The sequence below is a fragment of the Rhinopithecus roxellana genome, chromosome 4 (assembly GCF_007565055.1).
Source record: "Rhinopithecus roxellana isolate Shanxi Qingling chromosome 4, ASM756505v1, whole genome shotgun sequence".
NCBI lineage: Eukaryota > Metazoa > Chordata > Mammalia > Primates > Cercopithecidae > Rhinopithecus > Rhinopithecus roxellana.
In genome coordinates, this window is record NC_044552.1 from 35,711,205 (window position 1) to 35,728,589 (window position 17,385).

At 41.8% G+C, this 17,385-nt stretch overlaps 1 protein-coding gene across 1 annotated transcript in view; it reads right to left on the reverse strand.

Moving 5' to 3' along the window:
• USP49 (ubiquitin specific peptidase 49) overlaps positions 1–17,385 on the reverse strand; it is a 111,880-nt gene that overhangs the window by 70,652 nt on the left and 23,843 nt on the right. The window contains exon 3 of the mRNA XM_030928524.1: positions 15,628–15,701. The gene's annotated coding sequence lies outside the window, so the exon portion shown is untranslated. The remainder of the gene's footprint in view (positions 1–15,627; positions 15,702–17,385) is intronic.

Genomic DNA, 17,385 nt, shown 5'->3' on the forward strand with positions numbered 1-17,385 from the left:
CACTTTGGGAGGCCGAGGCAGGTGCATCGCTTACGCTCAGGAGTTCAAGACCAGCCTGGGCAACATGGCAAAACCCTATCTCTACAAAAAAGATACAAAAATTAGCCGGGCATAGTGGTTCATGCTCGTAGTCCCAGCTCCTCGGGAGGCTGAGGCAGGAGGATCACTTGAGCCCGGGTGGCAGAGGTTGCAGCCACTGCACTTTAGCCTGGGCAATAGAGTGAGACCCAGTCTCAAAAAAATAGTTTGCCTAACCTCATCCAGAATATGAGGAACTCTTCCTTGGTATTCTAATACCTTCTTCACACCCAAGATTATGGCATGTCTAACTATAATTCCTGTTTTCCTTTATCTACCTGATTAGACTCTGAAGTCCTTAAGACCTGGGATAATGAGCCTGTTATTGTTATCTCTGTAACACAGGCATTACATGCATACTTAAAAAGTTCATCAGTAAGTGAGGATTCAATGGATGGATGAATCTCCTGAAGCCACATTTAGTACAGACACAGTCAAAGTGACTTCTCTCTCAGTAGAGCAGCTGCTATACTATTCAACTATGATAATATCAACCAGGGATTTAGCAGATATCTTAAAGACTGAGGATACAGACAAAATGCAAATGGGGTGTGTGTGTGTGTGTGTGTAGCATGTGGCGCTGTGTATCAGGGAGCACTTTTCAGTATCCTAAGGGCTCCATCCATATTTAGCTTAGCATTGCTGCTGCATCATTCAGGCATCTTCCTGGCTGCTGAACAAAGTCGGTCCCTAACTAGCGATCTACCAAAACCAAAGGAAAACCCATTCTAAGATAAGAGACTTCCCCCTCATCATAATGGGTATAATAAATATTATCTTTTCCCCAAGGTTGTCATAAAAGAGAGATTTACACAATAATAGGTATCTATGCTTGCCTGCTCCAGCTGCTTTATTCTTTTAAATTAAGTCACAGCATTCATATTATGAGAGCACTGTGTTCCTTATCTTAGTGATAGTTCCCTATCTCAAGATTCCTTCCTCCTTCACCGCTTCCCATATCCCATCAATTCCCAAATCCTATTGATTCTTCCTTACGAGCTTTGACTATTTCTCTCCATCATATCTTTATAATGACCAATCAGACCCTACATGCTCAGATCCCTTTTTCTCTCTGATCTCATTATTTTTCCTCTCACTTATTCCCCACGAGCCACACTGGCCTCCTCACTGTTCTTCCAACACACCAGGCAATCTCTCATCTCAGACCTGTGCAATTCTGGTTTTTTTCTGCCTAGAATGCTCTTTCCTCAGATATCTACATGGCTTGCATCCTCACTTCATTCAGATGTGTGCTGAGATGTTTCCTTCTCAGTAACACCTTCCTTGGTCACTCTGTTATAAAATTCCCCACTTAACACTCTCATTCCTTTTCCCAATTTGCTTTCCAACCTAGCAATTATCGCTATCTAAGCATAGTATGTATTTACTTATGTATAGTCTTTCTCCCCCACTAGACTATAAGCTCCATGAGGGCAGAGAGTTCTATCTGGGTCACAGCTATATCTCAAGCACTTGGAACAGCACCTAGCAGAAAAAAGATGCTTAGTACTTATTTTCTGAAGGAATGAATAAAACTACCTCCACATCCATTACCTCTATTCTAATTTAAACTATCATCAGTTCTAGCCCACATTAGTGTAACTGCCTTTTAATGGGTCTTCCTGCATTCAGCCTAAAACTCAAATATGTCATTCTCACTACCTTGGGGAGAAAGTCCAAACTCCTCAACATGGCTTGTCTTTCATAGTCTGATCCTGCATACCTCTCTAGCTCATCCCTCTTCCTCTACCCCATGACTATGCTCCAGTTGTTCTAAAGCATTTTAAGTTCCCCAAAGTCACTATTCTCTCTTACTTCTGGGTCTTCCCATAAGCTGCTCCCTCCCCTAGAACATTTTCATCATTCCCCTGGCTATCTATTCCTTTCTTAGCCTGACTCTTACTTATCCATCACATCTTAGTATAGTCACTCCTTCCTCCAAGAAACCTTCCACTATCCTCCAAGGCTGGGTTAAGCGTATCCTCTATGTGCTCTCCGAGCACATGTGTCTACTTTCCCTTATTCAGCATCTACCATGCTGCACTGTAATTTTCTATCCGCTTGACTGTGTCCCAACTATAACAAACCTGAGGAAGACATGATGCCAAGAACAGAGCAGGTACCTAATAAATTTTGTTGAATTAAAGACCGAATGAATAAACAAATAACGTTCTACTTCAGTGTCCTCTTTGGCAAATTATTAATTGCTATGTCTAAGATTTTTTTACACACAGAGCTGAAAAAATATTCTGATAAAAACTGAGAAAGCTTAAAGTAATTTTTAAATTAGAGTTCAAAAAATAAGACAACCTTTCTGATCAAAAAGAATACTTTAAACCATGATGAAAGGGTCCTAAAATAAACTAGAATACCAATGGAAATAGTTGCAGACAATATAAAAAGAAAGTGTGTAACCTGTGTCTAAATGTTGTATATCCTAGAATACTTAATATATTGGCAAGAGCCACTAGCTAATGGTCCCATTTACAGAAGACTGTTATGAATTAGTGGACTAGGCAATGACCATCAATGGCTACTCAGCAAAAAGAAAAAAGAGAGACATCCAGATATTAGGTATCTCCTGATGGAAATATACACACTTATCAAGTATTTCTTCCACCAGTGTATCTGATACCACTGGGATACAGTCACCAATATTCAGACTGAAGGGAACTCTACAAGACCAATGACTTAGTTTCTTTAACATATAGCTTGCAAGGAGGGAGGGAGGAAGGTGGGGGATAGGGAGACGAGAGAGAGAGAGAGAGAGAGAGAGAGAGAGAGAGAGAGAGAGAGAGAGGAGGGAGGAGGTGAGGCAGTTGAGAGAGAGGAAAACAATCAACTAATTGCAACATTTGAACTTTACTGGGATCCTAATTCAAATCACCAAACGATTTTTAAAATGAGATACATGAGGAAATTTGAACACTGACTACTAGATATTCGACGCTATTAAGAAATTACTATCAATTTTTATATGCTTGAAAATTATTGTAGTTTTTTGTTTGTTTGTTTTTTGAGATGAAGTCTTGCTCTGTTACCAGGCTGGAGTGCAGTGGTGCGATCTCAGCTCACTGCAAACTCCACTTCCCGAGTTCAAGTGATTCCCCTGCCTCAGCCTCCTGAGTAGCTGGGGCAACAGGCATGCACCACCACGCCCGCTTAATTTTTTTTTATATTTTAGTAGAGAAGTGATTTCACCCTGTTGGCCAGGATGATCTCCCTCGTGATCCACCTGCCTCAGCCTCCCAAAGTGCTAGGATTACAGGCATGAGCCACTGCGCCCGGCCGATAATTATTATTATTTTTAAAGAACTCATCAGCCGGGCACAGTGGCTCATGCCTGTAATCCTAGCATTTTGGGAGGCTGAGACAGGCAGATTGCCTGAGCTCAGGAGTCAAAGACCAGCCTGGGCAAGACTGTGAAACCCCATCTCTACTAAAATATAAAAATTAGCTGGGCGTGGTGGCACACACCTGTAATCCCAGCTACCTGGGAGGCTGAGACAGGAGAATCACTTGAACCAGGAGGCAGAGGTTGCAGTGAGCTGAGATCCCACCACTGCACTCTAGCCTAGGCAACAGAGTGATACTCTGTCTCAAAAAATAATAATAAAATAAAATAAAATAAAATAAAATAAAACAAAACCAGGGCCGGGTGCGGTGACTCACACCTGTAATCCCAGCACTTTGGGAGGCCAAGGAGGGCAGATCACAAGGTCAGGAGATCGAGACCATCCTGGTTAACATGGTGAAACCCCATCTCTACCAAAACTACAAAAAATTAGCCGGGCATGGTGGCGGGTGTCTGTAGTCCCAGCTACTCAGGAGGCTGAGGCAAGAGAATGGCGTGAACCCAGGAGGCGGAGCTTGCAGTGAGCCGAGATCACGCCACTGCACTCCAGCCTGGGCGACAGAGCGAGACTCATTCTCTAAATAAATAAATAAATAAATAAAACCAATATAAGTATAGAACATTAAAATTCTATGAGTATTCTCCCGCTGCTTTCTGTCTCCAGTAGCCTCTCTAGAGGTAACTACTGTTAACTGAACATCCTTCTGGGCACATTTCCAGGAATATTTTATGCATTTAGAAATATGATGCTTAATGTAAGTTGTATCCTATATGTTATTCTAAATTTTGCCTTTTTTAACTTAATATATCTTAGACATTTTCCCATATATCTGGCTTCCCATATATCTGGCTTTACATTGCTTTTTTTTTTTTTTTTTTTTTTTTGAGACAGAGTCTCACTCTGTCGCCCAGGCTGGAGTGCAATGGCACCATCTCGGCTCACTGCAACCTCCACCTCCCTGGTTCAAGCAATTCCCCTACCTCAGCCTCCCAGGTAGCTGGGATTACGGGTGCACACCACCATGCCTGGCTAATTTTTTTGTATTTTTAGTAGAGACGGGGTTTCACCATATTGGCCAGACTGGTCTCAAACTCCTGTCCTCAGGCAATCCGCCCACCTCAGCCTCCCAAAGTGCTGGGATTACAGGCATGAGCCACTGCACCCGGCCACATCACTCTTTTTAAAGACTGTAGCATATCCTATGATGTGAAGTGCATAATGCATTTAACTAGCCCCCACGAGAAGAGAATTATGCCATTTTGGTGTTTCATTATTATAAACAATACACCATAGATATGGTTGGGTATATATCATGGGACACTTACACAAGTGCATCTATGACATAATTTACAGAAAATGAATTGCTGTGTCAAGGGATATACGCATTTAAATTTTGGATAGAGATCATCAAACTGGCTTCCAAAACATTATGCTACTTTATACACTACCCCCTAATTACCCACCAGCAGTATTTGAGAATGCATTTCCCTAATACTGGAGACTGATACAACTTTAAATATGTTTCAATAGGACATTTGAAAAATAATATATACATATATTTTGTTTGTACATCTTTATAGTGAATATTGATCTATCTTTTTTTTTTTTTTCTTTGAGACGGAGTCTCACTCTGTTGTCCAGTCTGGAGTGCAGTGGCGTGATCTTGGCTCACTGCAAGCTCCGCCTCTCAGGTTTACGCCATTCTCCCTGCCCCGGCCTCCCGAGTAGCTGGGACTACAGGTGCCCGCCACCACGCCCAGCTAGTGTTTTGTATTGTATTTTTTTTTAGTAGAGATGGGGTTTCACCGTGTTAGCCAGGATGGTCTTTATCTCCTGATCTCGTGATCCGCCCATCTCGGCCTCCCAAAGTGCTGGGATTACAGGCTTGAGCCACCGCGCCTGGCCTATCTTTTTTCTTTTTATGCGAACTGTCAATTAATGTCTTTTCTTTCCTTTTTTTTTTAGACTGAGTCTCGCTCTGTTGCCCAGGCTGGAGTGCAGTCACACGATCTTCGCCTCCTGGGTTCACGCCGTTCTCCTGCCTAAGCCTCCTGAGTAGCTGGGATTACGCACCCGCCACCACGTCCGTCTAATTTTTTTCTTTTTTTTTTTTGTATTTTTTAGTAGAGACAGGGTTTCACCATGTTAGCCAGGATGATCTTAATCTCCTGACCTCGTGATTCGCCCGCCTCAACCTCCCAAGTGCTGAGATTACAGGCGAGAGCCACTGTGCCCAGTCAATTCGTGTCTTTTCTATTGAGCTCTCAACCTTGTAAAATTGATTTGTAAAAATATTTTGTGTTCTAATGAAATCAGAGTACATGGATTCAAAAGGAAAAGATGGTCCTCAAACTACAGGTTTAAAAATACTAAAAGAAGGGCTTAAAAATAAGAGCACATTAAGGAAACAATGTGATTTAATGAACTCAATTTTTTAAATCGTGTATGATATGTTTACAGCACATTCAGACAAAAATCAAAAAACAGGAATACAGAAGACATGTTAGATGATCATATATTTAACCAACCATGAAATTCACACTTATTTATTTTATTTTATTTTGAGACAGAGTCTCACTCTGTTACCCAGACTGGAGCGCAACGATGTGATCTTGGCTCACTGCAACCTCCACCTCCCAGGTTCCAGCAATTCTCATGCCTCAGCCTCCAGAGTACCTGGGATTATGGGCATGCGCTACCACACCTGGCTAATTTTTTTTGTTTTTTATTAGAGATGGGGTTTCACCAGGTTGGCCAGGCTGGTCTCGAACTCTTAGCCTCAAGCAATCTGCCCATCTCAGCCTCCCAAACTTTTGGGATTACAGGCATGAGCCACAGCAGCCGGCCTCTCACGCTTAATATTTAAATGTACTAACTGCTCCTCAATTCAGCACTTCTTCCCACCTTCCTCCAGTTCTTGATATGGCACTCCTATTTACCTGACGTGAAAACCTGACTTTCTCTTTAACTCCTTATTCATGTCACAATCAAGTCAGTTACAAAGCCTACTAATTTGTATTCAGAAAGGAGAGTATTAGATCCTAGTCTAGGCTCTCTGTTATGATAGCTCATTTAAGAGTATGAATTCAAATGCCCCCCTTGCTTCTTGACTTCTTGAACCTAGTCACCCTCCCCATTTCCCCTTGCCCCAAATATGTCCTTACACTGCATGCCTGCATTATTACTGTTTTAACTGCTAGTGGATCTTGATGCCTCCAATCTTTCTGGATCTGCTACAGTAAATCTTAAGTATTATCATGGGTATTAAACAAAAACAGCATTTTCATTCTATACTGATTCCCCTGCTTAAAAACCACATCAGCTATCTGATATCCAATAGCTAGGCACAGTATAACTTAAATTTATTATTTAACTTTCCTGAATTTGTCTTAATGTTCTCACAGTTGATGTGATTATATAAAATAATGTATGTGATAGTACCTAGCATATAAAAGGTGCTCAAAAATTTAGATGAACATTAATGTAAATGAATTTTCTAAACCTCAATATTTATTTATTTATTTGTTTGTTTTTCATTCACCCTCATCCACGTTGAAGTGCAGTGGCATGATCACAGCTCACTGCAGCCTTGACCTCCTCAGGCTCAGGTGACCATCCCACCTCAGCCCTTTGAGCAGCTGGGATTACAGGCATGTGCCACCACACCTGGCTAATTTTTGTAATTTTTTTGTTTGTTTTGTTTTGTTTTGTTTTTTGGTAGAGACACAGTTTTGCTGTGTCTCCCAGGCTGGTTTCAAATTCCTGGGTTCAACCAATCCTACCACCTCAGCCTCTCAAAGTGCTAGGATTTCCTAAGCCACCACACCTGGCCATAAACCTCAACATAATTTGATGGGATTTTTAAATTAGAGAAAAGACCAAATGTCTAACACAATTCTTAGTATTTTTGCATGCACTTGATAATATGTGTTAAACCCTGGGCTTCCAGTAAAACAAAGCAGAATGAATATATTCACCTCTTTTCCCTCTTAAAATCACAACAAAGGGGTTTTTAAAAGGGCATAAATTCATAAGGACAGAAAAAATAGGGCTCGGCGCAGTGGCTCACGCCTGTAATCCCAGCACTTTGGGAGGCCGAGGCAGGCAGATCACCTGAGGTAAGGAGTTCAAGACCAGCCTGGCCAACATGGTGAAACCCTGTCTCTACTAAAAATACAAAAATTAGCCAGGCATGGTGGCACACACCTGTAATTGCAGCTACTCAGGAGGCTGAGGCACAAGAATCACTTGAACTCAGGAGGCGGAGATTGAAGTGAGCAGAGATCGCGCCACTACACTCCAGTCCTAGGTGACAGAGTGAGACTCCGTCTCAAAACAAAACAAAACAAAACAAAAAATCTCCTTTCATACCTTCAATGAAGGGAAGGACAAAATGCCACTCAATTAAAAAAAAAAGTTTCTATTAAAGTGTATTTTAAAATTAAAATAATCTTTGGAAAAAAATTTGAGTCATTCACGTTTTAAATGTCAGTTTCTTTTTCCATTAATATTCTTTTTTTTTTTTTTTTTGAGAGGGAGTCTCGCTTTGTCGCCCAGGCTGGAGTGCAGTGGCCGGAACTCAGCTCACTGCAAGCTCCGCCTCCCGGGTTTACGCCATTCTCCTGCCTCAGCCTCCCGAGTAGCTGGGACTACAGGCGCCCGCCACCTCGCCCGGCTAGTTTTTTGTATTTTTTAGTAGAGACGGGGTTTCACCGGGTTAGCCAGGATGGTCTCGATCTTCTGACCTCGTGATCCGCCCGCCTCGGCCTCCCAAAGTGCTGGAATTACAGGCTTGAGCCACCGCGCCCGGCTCCATTAATATTCTAATGGCATTCCAGTTGTCAGTACTTAGAAATGGCTGAAGTTAGTGAGTGATAAGACAGACATCTAGCCAGTGAGCAAAGAGTCTGACAGCCATATTAGTTAACCTTCAAGTCAGTATTAAGTGACTCAATCTAATGAGCCAAGTCGTATCTTTTTGTATAAAAATCTATTAAATAAATTACAGGGTTTGGGGAGCAACTTACCAGGAAAAGAAAATCTCATGCATTTAAGAATATTTTTCTTAAAAAAAAAAAAAGAATAAATTTAACATCCATTGGTATCTCATTTTCTTTTTTTCTTTCTTTATTTTTTGAGACGGAGTCTTGCTCTGTCGCCCAGGTGGGAGTGCAGTGGCGCAATCTCGGCTTGTTGCAGCCTTTGCCTCCTGGGTTCAAGCAATTCTCCTGCCTCAGCCTCCCGAGTAGCTGGGATTACAGGCACCCGCCATCATGCCTGGCTAATTTTTGTATTTTTTGTAGAGATGGGGTTTCACCATGTTGGCCAGGCTGGTCTTGAATTCCTGACCTCAGGTGTTCCACCCGCCTCAGCATCCCAAAGTGTAGGGATTACAGGCATAAGCCACCGCGCCCAGCCCTCATTTTCTTTATTTCTTGACAAAACTAGCACTAACTCTGAAAGCAAAACAAGGTAAAATCAACCACAAGAATAAGAGGATAGGCCCATCTTTATTGTTACACTGGGGTTCCACGTAAAATTTGAAAAATCCTAAACCATGTTGTGCCTTTGTTATGTTTTTATTTATTTTTATTTTTGGAGAGTGGGTCACACTATATTGCCCAGGCTGGTCTCAAACAAACTCCTGGGTTCAAGCAATCCTCTGGCTTCTGCCTCCCTAAATACTGAGAGTATAGGTATGAGGCCACCATGCTTGGCTTGTTTTTTGTTGTTGCTGTTGTTTGTTTTTTGTTTTTTTTTTTTAAGAGACGGGGTCTTGCTCTATTGCCCAGGCTTAAGTGCAGTGATGTGATTACAGCACACTGTAACCTTGAACTCCTGAGCTCAAGCTATCCTCCTGCCTCAACTTCCTGAGTAGCTAGGACTACAGATGCATGCCACCATGCCTGGCCTTTTTTTTCGCCCTGAGTCAGGGTCTAACTATGTTGCCCCTGGATGGTGTAGAACTCCTGACCTCGCCGGGCATGGTGGCTTCTGCCTGTAATCCCAGCACTTTGGGAGGCCAAGGTGGGTGGATCACGAGGTCAGGAGATCGAGACCATCCTGGCTAACATGATGAAATCCCGTATCTACTAAAAAATACAAAAAATTAGCCAGGCGTGGTGGTGGGCGCCTGTAGTCCCAGCTTCTTGGGAAGTTGAGGCAGGAGAATGGTGTGAACCCGGGAACCAGAGCTTGCAGTGAGCCAAGATTGCGCCATAGCACTCCAGCCTGGGTGACAGAGCGAAACTCCGTCTCAAAAAAAAAAAAAAAAAAGAACACAATCCTCCCACCTCAGCCTTCCAAAGCATGCCTTTATTTTTTTTTGAGACAGAGTCTCCCTCTGTCGCCAGGCTGGAGTGCAATGGCGCGATCTCGGCTCACAGAAAAACCTCCGCCTCCCAGGTTCAAGCAGTTCTCCTGCCTCAGCCTCCCAAGTAGCTGGGACTACAGGTGCTCACCACCACGCCCAGCTAATTTTTGTATTTTTAGTAGAGATGGGGTTTCACAGTGTTAGTGAGGATGGTCTCGATCTCCTGACTCCGTGATTCGCCCACCTCGGCCTCCCAAAGTGCTGGGATTACAGGCGTGAGCCACTGCACCCGGCCCTGTATGGTGCCTTTTTTAATAATCAAAATTCGCAAAATGTCAAGCCACTCTATCCTCAGCACTCAGCCACTGAGACACACTAGTGCTATCAACTCTGAGATTCCCCTAAAGAGGCAGCTGTGTCTAGGCAAAGAACTCAAAGGCTAAAATGGAAGCTGTTAATAGCACATAAGCTCCATGATGGTAGAGATTTTTCTGCTTTAATAGAACAGGGCTAGAACACAGTAGGTGTTCAGTTAATACTGTAAAACAAAAGGTTCAAAGAACATGAAAGGGCCTGTCCAAAGTTGGGAGCAACTCATACAAACAACATTCTGAGTCTGGTACATATCAGCGGGAGAGACATCATGACTTTCAGCCCACACTGGGATCATTACAATGTTCTGAGATAGAAAGAAACCACAGAGCTTATCACAGCAAATCTAATGAGAAGAGTGGCCTTATTTTACATTTTTGTTAATCTTTTAAAGTCTAGGTTAAGGAAAACAGCTATATTCTCCTATCTGCTTCTGCGTTCAGTCAATTGTACATTATGTAGCCTCTGGAAAACTTCATTGCACACTTGTAAGAGAATGAGGGTAGAAATTCTAGAATTGTTAGGAAAATTGTTTTAACTTCATCAGCCCTTGAAAGGTTCTCGAGGGGCCCCTAGACCACCCTTTAAGACATTGTTTTAAAAGATACGTACAATAAGAGCCATAACTTTCATCAATATTCAGAAGAGATTCTCAAACAAAGGAAAGGGGTAAAAAAAGATGGAGAGAAAAAGAGGAAAACATCACTGACTACCTGCAACCATACTCACAGGAGGGCCAAGACATTTTATTAGCGTACTTGTTGTTACTTTAACTGTCGCTTACTCTGTACTTCACCATATTTTAACAAGAAATGAATTGCTATTTGAAGAAAAGTCAGACCCCAGAACAAAACCACATACAACACTTCCTCCTAGTTCCTATATAAATGTCAATTTCTAATGCACATTTACTCTTTAGGCCATCACATTCTAATTATATGACCTGTAAGTCACCTTTCTCCTGGCTTTTCTTCTCCTGTACAACTTTCTGCTGACTGTCACTCAAATATTATTTAACAGGATGAAAGAGCAATTTCCAATTATCAATCAGTTCCAAACTGCTGCGCAGTTCAATCTTTCTGTCTGCATGTTTCTATGAATAGCAGCTAAATGGCAATCTACAAATCAACTCTAATCCCTTCTAAACATATGTTGTTCTTTAGTTAGGTGATTTCTATCTACTATAAATGATTCATAATGAAGCAAAACAGCAATATTCATTTAAGCATGGTCAAGAAAAATAATTATTTATGAATAATCATCTCATATCATTTTTCCCATACTTAAAATACATGATTTCAAATTTTCCTTCACACAGGCAAACAAAACCCAATAGTTATGGTGACTTTTTCAGGAGATATTTGGTTTTTATGTCTTATTTAAATTCTCACAACCATAGTAAACCTTATAAGAGTTATTAACTAGGCCAGCACTCTCTGGTCAATAGCATAGGCCTAGGTTTAAATCCTGAAGCTGTCACTTGCAATGTGACTTTGAGCAAATTACTCAATCTGCACCTCACTTTTCTCAGCTTTAAGATGAAGACAATAACAGTATCTACCTTATAAGTGACAGGATTAAATGAGATAATAAATAAATGAGTAAGGCACTTAAAACATTGTCTGACACATTTATTTTATTTTATTTTATTTTATTTATTTTATTTTATTTGGAGATGGAGTCTCTCTCTGTTGCCAGGCTAGAGTGCAATAGCGCGATCTTGGCTCACTGCAACCTCCACCTCCCGGGCTGAAGAGAGTCTCCTGCTTCAGCCTCCTGAGTAGCTGGGATTACAGGCATGTGCCACCACATCCATCTAATTTTTGTATTTTTAGTAGAGATGGGGTTTCACCATGTTGGTCAGGCTGATCTCGAACTCCTGACCTTGTGATCCGCCCGCCTTGGCCTCCCAAAGTGCTGGGATTACAGGCATGAGCCACCGTGCCCAGCCAACTTGTTTGTATATTTTAGCCTTCTAAAATAGCCTCACTATCTATAGTCACAGCAGATAGAATAGTCCATAATAATCTAATCTAATCCAGAGCAATTCAAGAGGGAAATACTAAAAAGAGATTACTGTTTCTGTTTTGTTGTTGTTGTTTTGAGACAGTCTTGCTCTGTCCCCCAGGCTGGAGTGCAGTGGCGCAATCTCAGCTCACTGCAACCTCTGCCTCCCAGGTTCAAGCAATTCTCCTGTTTCAGCCTCCCAAGTAGCTGGGATTACAGGCATGCGCCACCACGTCTGGCTAATTTTTGTATTTTTAGTAGAGATGGGGTTTCATCATATTGGTCACGCTGGTCTTGAACTCCTCACCTCAGGTGATCCACCTGCCTCGGCCTCCCAAAGTGCTGGGATTACAGGCGTGAGCCACCACGCCTGGCCTGTTTCTATTCCTAGTCTTTTTTTTTGTTTTTTAATTTTAACACTGAGATAACAGGAAACAATAAAAATAGATTACTGTTTGTAAGTGTTCTTCCTTCTTAAAATAGTTAATTGTCTATACCACCTAAGAAAGTGCTGACAAACCATACAACAGTATCAGAAATATGTTCAAAACTACTATGATTCTAGCCCAGGTACAGGTGAGCACCTATAGTCCCAGCTACTCAGGAGGTTCAGAGAGGTGGATCACTTGAGTCTAGGAGTTAAAGGCCAGCTGGGTAGTACAGCAAGACTTGTCTCTTTAAATTAAATAAAAAATAAAATAACTACTATGATCCTGTGTGTAAAAAGGAAAAAAAAAAAAAAACCTTCAGGCTGGATGCAGTAGCTCATGCCTGTAATCCCAGCACTTTGGGAGGCCGAGGTGGGATCACTTGAGGCCAGGAGTTCAAGACCAGCCTGGCCAACACAGCGAGATTCCATCTCTACTAAAAATACAAAAATTAGCTGGGCATGGTGGCACACACCTGTAATCCCAGCTAGTCAGGAGGCTGAGGCACAAGAATTGCTTAAACCTGGGAGGTGGAAGTTGCAGTGAACCAAGTCTGTACCACTGCATACCAGTCTGGGAAAGAGAAGAAGATTATCTAAAAAAAAAAATAGAGGCCGGGTGTGGTGGCTCACGCCTGTAATCCCAGCACTTCGGGAGGCCAAGGCAGGCGGATCACGACGTCAGGAGATCGAGACCATCCTGGCTAACACAGTGAAACCTCGTCTCTACTAAAAATACAGAAACAAAATTAGCCTGGTGTGGTGGCGGGTGCCTGTAGTCCCAGCTACTCGGGAGGCTGAGGCAGGAGAATGTCGTGAACCCAGGAGGTGGAGGTTGCAGTGAGCTGAGATCACGCCACTGCACTCCAGCCTGGGCTACAGAGCAAGACTCCATCTCAAAAAAAAAAAAAAAAAAAAAATAGAAAAGAAAAAAAACTCAAGAAGGCACGTCCTTCAAAATAGATTGACAGAAACACAGCACAGCATTTGACATAGCTATCTAGAAACAAGAGAATTGTGTATCCTGCTTTATAAGATACTTTTACAGGCAAGATGAACCTATGTTAGGCTGAAGATAGTTGTTCATTTATATATAAATATCATATACACTATAAGATATACAGTAAAAGGTAAAGGTATAGAACTTTATTCTCACACATAGTCTAGCAGCATACTTAGAGATGAAGTCAAAAAGAAAATTTTTCATGAAAAAAACTAAAAAGCTTTTGCCACCATGTTTAACCTTATCTGAGATGGTTTAACTCTTAGAATGTATCAGAGAAAAATTTATGTGTGGATGGCTGCTACATAAAAATGCTAATTGAGATACATATGAGAATTATAGTTAACATTTACTAAACACTTACTTCGTTCCAGACATTATTTCAAGTTTTTTATATGGATTAACAAATCAATTGCTATGAGATAGCATTTTATTGTCCTCACCTTATATCCAAGGAATTGAGGCACAGAGATAACATGCCGAAATGTCAAGTTAATAGTGACTGGTTAAAAACGGTCTGGCTCCAAATCCATGTTTTTAACCACTAGGCAAAGAAGGTTGCACAAATACATGCCATATACTTATAGATTCTGGGAGAAGGGTAAGATTCAGGTAGAGGATTGTAGTTATCTGGTAGTTTTAAATTATTGACATGAATGTATTAACTTGCATAATTTTAAAAAATTTTAGGCCGGGCGCAGTGGCTCAAGCCTGTAATCCCAGCACTTTGGGAGGCCGAGACGGGCGGATCACGAGGTCAGGAGATCGAGACCATCCTGGCTAACACGGTGAAACCTCGTCTCTACTAAAAAATACAAAAAACTAGCCGGGCGAGGTGGCAGACGCCTGTAGTCTCAGCTACTCCGGAGGCTGAGGCAGGAGAATGGCGGGAACCTGGGAGGCAGAGCTTGCAGTGAGCTGAGTTCCGGCCACTGCACTCCAGCCTGGGTGACAGAGCAAGACTCCGCCTCAACAAAACAAAACAAAACAAAACAAAAAATTTTATATCTCATAAATTTAGTCAAACCTTTTACTGGGCTTTCTGTAGAATCCTATTTCTTCAAGAAGGTCTTACTCTGTTGCCCAGGCTGGAGGGCAGTGGAATGATTATACTTCGCTGCAGCCTCAGTTCCCTGGGCTCAAGCAGTACTCTCACCTTAGCCTCCCAAGTAGCTAGCCATCACACCTGGCTTTTTTTTTTTTTTTGGTACAGATGAGGTCTTACTATATTGCCCAGGCTTGTCTAGAATTCCTGGTCTCAGCCAGGCGCAGTGGCTCACGCCTGTAATCCCAGCACTTTGGGAGGCACATCCCAGCACAAGGTGGGCACATCACTTGAGGTCAGGAATTTAAGACCAGCCTGGCCAACACCATGAAACCCCATTTCTACAAAAATACAAAAATGAGCCAGGGGTCGTGGTGGATGCCTGTAGTCCCAACTAGTTAGGAGGCTGAGGCAAGAGAATTAATTGCTTGCACCCGCGAGGCAGAGGTTGCAGTGAGCTGAGATCACACCACTGCACTCCAGCCTGGGTGACAGAGCAAGACTCCATCTCAAAACTAAATAAATAAATAAAAGAATTCCTGGCCTCAAGTCATCCTCCCACCTCAACCTCCCAAAGCAGAATTATATCTGATTACCACCAGACACACATCTGCACTTGCTCAAATGAACGGGATCCCCGTGGTGGGACAAACATCATAGCAAATGATAGCATTTGGAGAAAAAGAAGGGGTAGATAATTATTCTTGACAGGTCATGACAGATATGAGCTCTATCTTGCCACCAGTAAGTTTTAAGACCTATCCTAGACTTGTTTTAGTATGGTTGCTGGTCTTTAGGTCCCATTTTAACTTCAAATATGGCTGTGTCCCCTCATAGCTTAAGTTAATTCGTGGTACTAAAAAATTCACAAGGTTAAGATGAAAGTAAGCGGTGAAAGTTCAGAATGGAGTAAGACAAACAGTAAATGATCAGTTACCCTCATAGTATGCCAACCTCAGCCACACATAATACTATTATTACAAATAGCTTTCATAATAACATTTTATTACAGTTTTTATTTCTTACCCATTAAACAAGGTTTTTCCATCTTCTTCCATATTATTCCACAGTCATTGGTTAGGTTTCCTCTTCTCTATTACCTATAAGTGGGAAACCATCTGTAAGGCTGGGCTAATACAGGGCAAGAAAAAAGCAATTTCATGAATTGTAATTACAAATTCAAAAAAGGACCAGTATATTACAATGCATTAAACTCCCGACAAGTCCTTAAAACTGATGTAACAGTGAAAAAAACTGTGATCTTTCTTTTTAGCTAAGAGTAACCAAAGAGTCAGTCACTTATGGGTAGACTGATCTATCAATGGAAGTATTAAAGGTTTACTTCCTGAAAAATGCACTTCTGCATTTGTTTTAGGTCTTAAAAATTACACATTATATTTGCATACAATCTGAAACTCAGAAAAAAACACACAAATTCATGGTAACAAAAATACTTGAATATCAAAAGCTAAAATTATTTTAGCATAAGTGAAATATAAAATAACAAGATGGCATGAGGTGATTCTTTTGTGCTAAGTGGGTTTATGACCTATATGTAAGTGCCATGCTTCTTTAAAAGCGGTATATATTCTGTATACAAGGACAATATATTAGCCAAAGACATCTAGAGTTTATGATTTGGACAAATTACATGCATAAGCATGTTTAAGGTTTCTGACACCTTATCAGGAAGCAGGACTCAGTATTAAGCTTGAGATCGGCAAGCTGGGCCACCACTGTAAGAGGAAAGAAGATTCTCTATTGTGTCACCCGAACAGCTAACACAGATTTCCTCTTGGAAGAAACTTTAAGAAAATATGTTCCCGGCCAGGCGCCCGCCGCCCCGTCTGGGAAGTGAGGAGCGCCTCTGTGAGCCTGCTGTGCAACCCTCCAAGTGTGAAGTAACAGCCTTATGTGTTATCTTTCTGCCCTTAACAAGTTTGCATTATCAACATTAAAATTTACTTTTTAATTAAAAGTTTTATAATTGGAGAATATATATATTTTTTTAAGAAAAAAGAAAATATGTTCCCGGCTGGGTGCAGTGGCTCATGTCTGTAATCCCAGAACTTTGGGAGGCCAAGACGGGCGGATCATGAGGTCAGGAGATCAAGACAATCCAATCCAGGCTAACATCTTGAAACCCCGTCTCTACTAAAAATACAAAAAAAAAAAAAAAATAGCAGGGCGTGGCGGCAGGCACCTGTGGTCCCAGCTACTCGGGAGGCTGAGGCAAGAGAATGGTGTGAATCCAGGAGGTGGAGCTTGCAGTGAGCCGAGATCGCGCCACTGCACTCCAGCCTGGGCGACAGAGCGAGGTCCATCTCAAAATAAAAAAAAAGAAAAGAAAATATGTTCCCATAATATGGGCTCCCATCACTCATGTACAGTTCCCTTGGAGTAGGTGGTTCACTGCAGAGTGGCTGGCTGTCAAGACCCTAGAATGGTTGTCAAGAAAGGGAAATTGCTCTGCATTAGACAAGGCAGAATTCGGTTTTATATCGCTGAAAGGAATGGGGAGAAGAATGAGGAGGAGAGGGAAAGAATAAAGAAGAAAAGAGTTAGTATAATGGAGCAGAGCTGGGATTAGGTGGGGGTGAAGCTCTTGGGTCAAGGGAGGTCTGAAAACATTTTAAGAACAGGAATGTTTTACTAGGGAAGTTGTTTGCATTAATGCAAAGGCAGGCTCACTCCACCTCTATTTTGCCCCTTTCTTCAGGTAGGTACACAAAATCTGCAAATGCCCTGTGTGAATAGTGCCTTTCTGAAAATCAAAGAGGGAGC